The sequence below is a fragment of the Hemicordylus capensis genome, chromosome 2 (genome assembly GCF_027244095.1).
Source record: "Hemicordylus capensis ecotype Gifberg chromosome 2, rHemCap1.1.pri, whole genome shotgun sequence".
Classification (NCBI taxonomy): domain Eukaryota; kingdom Metazoa; phylum Chordata; class Lepidosauria; order Squamata; family Cordylidae; genus Hemicordylus; species Hemicordylus capensis.
The window spans coordinates 317,460,984-317,471,099 of NC_069658.1; the positions used below are offsets into that span (position 1 = coordinate 317,460,984).

Consider the following 10,116-nt stretch of genomic DNA (forward strand, 5'->3'; position numbering starts at 1 on the left):
AGTGTGCCATCAAGTCGATTTCGACTCCTGGTGCCTACAGAGCTCTTTGGTTTTCTTTGGTAGAATACAGGAGGGGTTTACCATTGCCTCCTCCCACACAGTATGAGATGATGCCTTTCAGCATCTTCCTATATTGCTGCTGCCCGATATAGTACTAGCAGCATTTGAACGGGCAACCTTCTGCTTGTTAGTCAAGCATTTCCCTGCTGTACCACGTAAGGTGATACTCTTTTCTAATGGTAATGTACATGAGATAATTAAAACTATTTTCAGAACAACCCTATCACATAGGTTAGGCTGAGAAGAAATTTGGATACTGATCTTCATAATCCAGTTCCAGTGCTTGCTTTATTTTATTTATTATCTATCTATTCATTCATTTATTTCAAATATTCCTTGTCCATAGTGCTTTATGTAGAATAAGAAGACAGTTCGCTGTCCGGAAGGCTTGCAGTCTAAAAGAGTCACAATGGAGAAAATAAAAAGGGGAGGAAAATGGAGACAGGGAAAGACCAGTTAAGATGCCATCATTTCTCATGTACACTTATTTGGGCTTAGTTTCAAAAGATTCCTGGTGTGGCATGGGTTCACATGGTCATGTCTATGTGGGCAGCTAGCATTCAACCATAATGCCTGTGATAGTTCAACACGAGTACATGGTTACAGATCTGTATGTGCATACATAGTATAGTCTGGAGACTTCTGGGGCGGGGGTGCAGCAGCAAAGGCTTCACAGAAAATGCAAATACTGAGGCAGCATTTCACTGGAAAATGTTCCTGCTCCAACACTTATCCACTTTACTCTCCACTGAAATAGCGGTAATATTATGTACAAAACAGGCACGGAGCCAGCTAAGCAGTGGCCTGTGTCCAGCCCCACTCGGCAGCCCCCTCCAATACGCCTGTGCATGTGATGTCACATGTGGCTCGGGCTCCGGAAAAGCCCAGAGCAAACTCCCCCCCCCACGTGCCGAGAGCCTCCCCCCTCCCACGCCCGGACCGCAAAGAACCTGGGTGAACTCTTTGCCAATTATTTCAGACAGCTCCGACTGCTCGATTGAATGTTTTTCCCTTCCTCTCCTCTCTGGAGAGAGAGAAAGGGGGAAACGTCCTATCAGGCAGCCAACACTGCCTGAAATGATGAGCTGAGAGCTCGTTCGGGCTCTCGGCAGCCCAGGCCATGGGGCGTGTCCTGGGCTGCCAAGAGCCCAAACGATCTCTCCCCTCCTCATTTCAGGTAGTGTCGGCTGCCTGATAGGACGTTTCCCCCTTTCTCTCTCTCCAGAGAGGAGAGGAAGGGAAAAACATTCAATCGAGCAGTCGGAGCTGCCTGAAATAATTGGCAAAGAGTTCACCCAGGTATGAGATGGGGGAGTTTGCTCTGGGCTCCTAAGGAACTCGAGCCATGGGGCAGGGCTCAGCAGCCTTTTCCCAATGGTGGCCTGGGTTCTTTGAACCTTTTCGCCCAATGGTGGCTCCGCCCCTGGTACAAAAGATAACTACCTTGTTGCTGAAGTTAATTGTGAAGGGAGAGGGGATTACAACTGTTTTAAGAAGTATGTAAATTAAACCTGCTCCAGCTTTCTCAGTCTTGGGCTTAAAAACTCTGTAGACATTATTTAACTGGGTAAATATAATGATATGTTGCAGTAACATTTCAGAACAAGATTCTGCCTGAGGTTTGGGTTATATGCAACTTAAAATATTTCATCCACTGGTTTGAAGACTCATTAGGCTAAATAAAGGCATTGACTCCTTTGCTCTGTATTTCTGGTTCATATTAAATTCATCTTCATAGCTAAGGGATCATATATTCTAATGCCAAGAAAATACTGTTGTTTCTTATCTGTCTTTCCACCCAATCTGTTTCATTCAGCAAAAGAAACTTGACCATATTGATCATACACACTCAAAACAAAAGGCAAATAATCATAAAGCAAAAGCAAAAGGCAATAATCAAGCCAAACCATTCTGTTTCTTGTTCTGCCTAGAAGTATCATTGTATAGAAAATGTGCTCAGGATTTTCTCTCATTATATCAACACTTACAGTCATAAGTGCAACACTTTCAGTACTCATGTGTAAAGCATTTCACAATCCACAGTAATCTTTTAAGACCTTCAAATTTTACATTAAAATATATATATTACTAAAAAAAAGGTGACAATACCTTGTAGAAACATTGTTTAAAATGTTGCTAAAACTGCATAGTAAAAACAAACATTTCAGCATCAAACACCAGCCTCAGTGTTGTTGTGCCATTTTCTGTGGATCACTTGCTTATATTCTTTACAACTTTAATTACACACACTCTGGTAGTAATTTCAATCAACAAATGAAGTAGAAAGGGAGGGAGAAGACAAGAGACAAAGGGAACCGAGGTCATACAGCTGTGTGTCTGTGTTCCTACATTACATACTCTTTAGTAGCCAATATACTTCATTACTGAAGTTACTGCCAGAGTGTGTGTAATTAAAGTTGTGAACAATATATGGAGGTGATCCACAGAAGATGGAGGAACAACACCAAGGCTGGTGTTTGACGCCAAAATGTTTGTTTGTTTTTACTATGCTTTTAACAACATTTTAAACAATGTTTCTACAAGGTATTGTCATCTGTTTTTACATAATAAATTTTAAGGTCTTCAAGAAATACTTGGGATTCACCTTAAATATGTGTACTGCATCACCAGCTTATCAATTTGTATAAATCCATAGTAACACAAACAAGCATAAAAGCCTACAACATGTGTGTTCAAACATGCCTTTGTATCTTGAATGCAATGCAATGCTTATCCACTCTGAGTGAAAGGCCATTAGAGGGCACTGTTTCCACTGTGATCAAAGTAGTGTTACTGAATTCTAGGGATGTGCAAAATGTTTCGGGTACACAACAATCTGTACCCAAATCAGGCCATTTCAGACGATTTGTATACAGAACAAATCACCCGTTTGCACCTTCCAAAAGTTCTGTCAACAAAACAAATCGGATCCAAAAGTTTTGTTGTTTCAGACCTCCATTTTGTGGTGATCTCTGAGTCAGTCTCCATTTTGTGTTTGATGTCGATTTGAATTTCCCACCCTTCCAGCCTTCAGATTGGTATAGGAAAGCTGAGAATTGTCTCCTCATTCCCAATTGGCTCTTTTGGCTCTGCAAAGTGCAAAATGACCCATTATTGGCCCGGGGAAGGTTGAAGAAGGGGCAATGGTGGGGACCAGTTCACGGAGGGATTTTCAAGGGTATTTAAAGGGGCAGCAGGCAGCCATTCTTCCTTTCTGCCTCATGTGAGAAGAGAGAGAGAGCTTTGCTTTTTGCTTGGCTGCATTGCTGCCTATTTATTGTGTTCTGCCTTACCGCCATTGTTCTGCCTTGCTGCCAGCCTGCCTTGTGCCACCCAGTCTGTCTGTGCCATCTTGGGGTGGATTCTGTCCTGCATTAATTGCTTTTTTCTTTTTCTTTTTTCTTTTTCTTACTTTTTCTTTCTTTCTTTTTCTTTCTTTCTTTCTTTCTTTTTTTTTTTTTTTGGAGAAAAAGACAATTGGAAGAAAAGAGAATTCCATCTGATTTTTTTTTCACCCTTCTTCCTGCTGCTGAGAGAATCACTGCTTGCCTGTGCCCAGCAGCAGCCACCACCAGCCCCAGAGTGCCTGTGGCCACTGGCACCTGGCCAGCCAGCAACCACCCCCTTTCTTCCTCAGATTTTCCAGATTTTTGAGGCTTCTGCCCCATCTGAAGTGTGAAGAAGAAAGACTCTCAGAGACTAGACCACATGCTAGACCCAACCTTGGAGAAGCCCTAGACTAACGAATACCCATTTATTTTAACACACACCACACCACACCACACACACACACACACACACACACACACACACACACATGTGTCTCTTGAATAGTGTATTCTGGGGGGGGTTTGTCCTGTTTGGAGGGAGGTTTAGGGTTGCAACTGAATTTAAAAGGTTGTGTGCTATTTAGAAGAAGTTTAAATTGAGGTTCTGTTTAAATTTTAAATAGGGAAACCTATTAGCTAGTACTAGTAAGGGTAGCGTAGCCTTGTGGTTTAAAAAAATAATTCTCTTTTTTCCCATTCCAACTATTTTTATTTTGCATTTAACAAAAAAAAAACACCTGTCCTCCAATGCCCATTATAGATAGATAGATAGATAGATAGATAGATAGATAGATAGATAGATAGATAGTATTATTGATATTCTCTGCCCAGCAGCCTACAGGTTCTGCCTCTGAATGGGCACACACTCTGTGTGTGGTGTGTGTGTGTGTTTAAAGAAGCCTGTCCTGCTCCATCCAGCCCTCTGTGCCCACATAGATCAGTAGTATAATATTCTCTGCCCATTCTCTGAGTGGGCACATGCTCTAGCCTAGCCTCCTCCTTGCGGCCATTATTATCACCCACCCCACCCTCACCTGCAGCCTTTAAAGAAAGAGCAAGGCCTTCAAAGGCCAGCAGCAGCCTATATTGTATCTCGTTCCCTAGTTCCCTACTGTAGCTATTCTGTTCCCTATCCCTAGTTACATTGTATCTATTATTGTATCTATCTGGTCCCCAGTTATTGACATTGTTCCCTAGTTAGTTACATTGTTCCCTTTTTACAATAGTCCCTAGCCTATTTGTTTATTTATTTATTTATTTATTTATTTATTTATTTATTATTGAATTTATATACTGCCTAGTATACAAATCTCTAGGCGGTTTACAAAATTAAAACATACAATATAACACATTTAAAATTCATAAAAAGATAAAAATTATAGATAAAAACATGTTAAAAACACATTAAAATTTTAGAATTGTATCTGCTGTTCCCTACTGCCCAGCCTACAGGCTCTGAGTGGGCAGCATACACTCCAGCCTAGTCCTCACTGCGCATTGAGCTTACCCCACCACCCACCGCAACTGCAGCCTTAAATAAAGCATCAGCAGCACCCCAACCCATTGGCACGGGGGTGGGGAAGAGGCATACTCTGCTGAAGTCAGCCCAGCCCTTGTTCTTGGCCCTTTTCCTGACTGAGTGTCCCCTGCCCTGAGAGATTCACCCCACTTGCCCCTCAATTCTTTAAAAAGGGGTTGGTTGGTTTTTAAGTCAGGGTTTTAAAAAGAAGCCCCAAAAGAGATGGCTGGGAGGGGCAGAAGTATGCCAGGTAGAGGGAGGCCTTTTTTGCTGGTCGTGGTATGGGGCGGTGACAGGGGCCTATTTCCCGAGTCACCCCCATCCCTGCTTTGATGGGCAGGCTGGGCTTCTCTCGTCTTCCTGGCCGTACACCAGGGCCTGCAGCCAGGCAGCAGTTAAGGGGGAGAGCCTCCCCTGCCAGGGAAGTAGTTCTTCTCATGGCAGATGTGAAGGTGGTGCAGGTGGAGCCGGCTGTCAGTCCAGCCAGATCCACCCTGCCACCCTCCCCACCGGTCCCAGGGGGGGGCGCCAAGGTTGCATCTGAGGAGGCCCAGGAGAAAGCTCATGTGTTTCCTGTCTCTGGGACTTCCCAGGCCAGCTCTGAGGGTAGTGGTGGTGGCCTGCCCCAGAAGAAACCCGCAGAAGCGCTACCATCCAAGTGGCACCTGTGTCACAGGAGAGTCTAGCAGTGTGGTGTGGGATCACCTTGAACTTTGCCCTGGTGATCCCAGCCATGCTGCCTGCATCCACTGCAAGGCACTTGTTAGCAGGGACAAAGACCAGAAGCACTTCAGCATGTTGGATCTGCTGTTGCACTGAGGTGGCACCCGTGGGTCCAAACATCTGCTGGTAGCAATGCTAGGCCAAGGCCAAGTGCATCCACTAGTAGCAGTAGCAGCCAGTGGCTCCTGCTCCTAGGCAGGAAAAGCTGACTGAGTGGTGGGTACAGCCTCTGTGGAAGTGGTCTGATCACCCCAAACCATATCTGATTATCCGGGCCATTGGGGAGATGATGGCTTTGGACTATCAGCCTTTTAATATCATGGAGAATGTCGACTTCCACCGTCTGCTCCAGCTGTTCGCCCCAGAATACAAAATCCCCTCATGCACCACCTTCAGTAGGAGGGTGGTGGCCTCCCTGTACTGTGCATGCAGGGAGGCTGTGTTGGCCCAGTTGCGTACATTCGGGCCCAGCACCAGTGTGCACTTCACTGCAGATCTCTGGACAAGCCGCAGCAGGCTACACACTGCCTTCATGTCCCTGACAGCCCACTGGTGGAGGAATGGGGGTAAGGGGACATCTGGCTCCACTGGAGCTGTATCCATTTCCTCCCATGCAGGCAAGCCTTCTTGGGCAGTGTTGCATGTGGAGGTTATGGACATAGACCACAGGTCAGATGAGTTGTCAGAGGTCATCAACCAACAGGTGGAGAATTGGCTAGCTGGGGAGTTGTCAGTGATCATGACTAGCCAACTCCCCACCTGTCAATCCAAGCCAAATCACTCTGAAATATGGGTGGTTGCAGGCACCCATTGGGGCACTACCACCCAACCCACTTTATGCCCCCCAAACCCCTTTTATTATTATTATTATTATTATTATTATTATTATTATTATTTCGATTTCTATACCGCCCTTTCAAAAATAGCTCAGGGCGGTTTACACAGAGAAATAATAAATAAATAAGATGGCTCCCTGTCCTCAAAGGGCTCACAATAAAAAAAGAAACATAAGATAGACACCAGCAACAGTCACTGGAGGTACTGTGCTGAGGCTGGATAGAGCCAGTTACTCTCCCCCTGCTAAATAAAGAGAATCACCACCGTAAAAGGTGCCTCTTTGCCCAGTTAGCAGGGGTTTTATGCCCCGCATCTGCCCCAAAGATGCACAAACTTCAAAAATTCTTTTAAAAATCAGTCCTTTGCCCAATCACTCTGAACTCTGGGTGTTAGCTTCCTTGCACCCATTGGGCACTACCACCCACCACAACCTGCCCTGAGTCACCCTGGTTCCACCACCCCCAGTGAGTTCTAAATAAGGCTGCTGAAATCCCCATTATGGGAAAACTCTTAAAGACGTGTAAACTTTAAAAACCAGCCCTTTGCCCAATTCCTTTGAAATATGGGTGGTAGCTTCCTTGCACCCATTGGGCACTACCACCCACTGCTCTGGGCCACCCCAGTGTTCCCAACATTAAACTATAAGTTTGCTGTAATCCCCATTGTTCCCTATGGTAAAAATCTTAAAGATGCGTAAACTTCAAAAATTCATTTAAAAAATCAGCCCTTTGCCCAATTTCTTTGAAATCTGGGTGGTAGCTTTGAAATTTGGGTGGTAGCTTCCACCCATTGGGCACTACCACCCCCTTTTGGCCCCAGGGCCCTTTTTAAAATCCGAATCAATTCGGATTCAGAAAATTCGGGTCCAAATTGAATCAGGGGTGATTCGGGGGTGGGTGGTCAGATTTGGACCCAAAACAAATCAGGGGTGTTTCGATTTGGGTACAAATCAAAATGGGGGAAAAAATAGATTTGTGCACACCCCTACTGAATTCACATTTGCTTAAGACTCTGCAGTGGGGTAATGCTTGACTAACAAGCAGAAGGTTGCTGGTTTGAATCCCTGCTGGCACTATATCGGGCAGCAGTGATATAGGAAGATGCTGAAAGGCATCATCTCATACTGTGCAGGAGATGACAGTGGTAAACCCCTCCTGTATTCTACCAAAGAAAAACACAGGGCTCTGTGGGCACCAGGAGTCAAAATTGACTTGACGGCACACTTTACCTTTATCTCATACATGCATGTTGTTAACTTAGAACTGAGTTCAGTTTTGCAAATCTATTTTTATAAATATTTTCAAGCTGTGGAAATGTTTATATTTTTCATGTTGTTGTCTTCTTGTTGTCTGAAGCACATTAAGATCACTTAAAGATTTAAAATTCCACTTGTACAGATTAGGAAAATTTGTCAAAAGTAAGCTAGAGTTTATTCATTCATTTATCTATCATATTTATATACCGCCTGATATACACATCTGTAGGCAGTGTAAACAATCCAAATCACAATATAAAAATAAAAATAATCAATTAAAGCACTTTCACAGATTAAAAACAATTCACAGAGTAAATAAATTAAAACAATTTCACAGAATAAAACCAACTGTTTAAAATTAATTTTAATTAAAAGCCTGGGGGGCGGGGGATATGTCTTAAGGGTCTTTTTAAAAACAATCAGAGATGGAGAGGCTCTGATTTTGAAAGGGAATGCATTCAAAAGCCCTGGGGTAGTCACAGAGAAGGTGTGGCCCTGAGTCGCCACCAGACCAGCTGGGACTGGTCAAAAAATCCTGATGAAAATAGTGGCTTTTTAAACCCCAGATATAAATCAGGCTGCACTCTAATAATGTGGACTGAAAAACCCAAATTGTGTGTGAACTGTTCCCCAAGAATTCGCAGGGACTTGGGGGTAAATCTGGCCGATATATGAATGTACCCCCTCCATTCTGGAAGAGATGCAACTTAAAGGGCTTTAAAAGCCCCGTGTGAAAAACCTCCTGGTGGCAACCGTATCCGGACCTCCCCAGATGATCTTAACGAGCGGCAGGGTCCATGACATGAATTAATGCATTTTACACCTGGCCATTGTGTGCAGATGCACTGAAATAAGCCCATGTACAATTCTCACATGCTACTACCTACTCCATGCCTTTTGTTATGCAGAAGTGTTTGTGTATACATTTATAGCAGTCCACAGTTATTTCTGCATTATAATGACCAAAGGAAGGGCCAGTACATTTATTACAAAAGATTCCAAATAATGCTCCTAGCTGTTCCTACAGACACATTTATGGTGGGAAATATTGCTCTGAGTAGATTCCGCTGCAGCAAGGACATAGCTTTAATTGAACAGGGATAGGGACCAATGTCCCAGCTGAGTGACAGCGTGCTCCTTGCTCCCCTACCCCCCAGAAAAAGGTGGGCGGGGCCAGGAGCCCATCTTCACTTTTTGTTCCAGGGCCCACTCCAACCTTGCTACGCCCCTGAGCTGCAGCTTCTACTGTACGGTGGCTGGAAAATGTGCTGCATCACCACTGCACAAATTGTACCTAAGAAGTTGCAGCTGTATCCATGGAGGGCTACAGTTCTCTACATCACATGGAGCTCTTTGGTAACATCTGAATGAGCCCAAGACAAACACTTAAAAAACAGTCTATGTGGATTTCCTAGAGGAAGTCACTCTAGGACAGAGCTAGGCAACCTTTGGCACTTCAGTTGTTGAACTACAACTCCCAATAAATTGTGCCTGGGGATGAGGGCAGCTGTAATTCAACAACAGCTGGAGTTCCAAAGGTTACCCACCCCTGCTCTAAGATGATTTCTCAATATTTCCTGGGCATAGTGACCCTTTTAAACTGGACAATGTCAAACAGTATGATTGTATTGTCTATTTTTCTCTGTGTCTTGAAACTAAGGCAGTTTCATGGAGAAATGAATAACAAGCACTTGATTTCTAAAAAGGGAGATGGCAAGGCAAAGGGTCTGCCTGAAGTTATGTCATCTGTCCTCAAAGACTTATTCCTTAATCCTGAGTGTGTAGAGACAGGCTACAGTTACTTAGTGATGAAAGAAAGGCACTCTGGTTTTCCAGGGCTCACTGAAAATTTATTTTATGTCTGAGCTCTAGCATAAATTAACCTGACTTTTCCCCAGCAGAAGTGATATCTATTCATCAGCTGAGAACTTTGCTATTATTTTATCCATCAGAGGAGATAATAAGACAGTGAAAGGTGGAGACACAGGCTTTTTGGTTTACATCAGTGTGTCCAGTAGAATATTTAGGAGCCAAGTGTGTATGAGAGTGTGGATCATTTTCCTCAAAAGTGCAGCATAATCTTTACTTTGATCAATTGTCTGAATATCCAGCTCATCTAACGTTTAGATTCTAAACTGATATCCAGCCAGACATCTACAAATATCCAGCTCACCAGTGGCAAAAGCCCCCAGCCTTCTGCAAGCAGGACACCCAGCACCACACAGATCTCCTCACCAGATGTCTCAATTCCACTGCTGTTTTTTTTAGAAAGTAAGAAACAGCAGGAATCCTATCTGAGCAGTAGAAGACAGCTCCCACTGTTTCTTAATGTCTCCATTTCCGGTGCAAATGACCAGTGTCTCGGGTTGAGGCAGCGGCCAGAGGTGCCCTGT

At 44.0% G+C, this 10,116-nt stretch overlaps 1 long non-coding RNA gene across 1 annotated transcript; it reads right to left on the reverse strand.

Annotated features, from left to right (window-relative positions):
• Positions 1 to 329: 329 nt before the first annotated feature.
• On the reverse strand, positions 330 to 2,239 carry LOC128344229 (uncharacterized). The gene is made up of 2 exons (XR_008315734.1): positions 2,170 to 2,239; positions 330 to 455 (listed from the first exon to the last, which is right to left on the reverse strand). It is a non-coding gene; the product is annotated as an uncharacterized LOC128344229 (long non-coding RNA).
• Between the last annotated feature and the right edge of the window lie 7,877 nt (positions 2,240 to 10,116).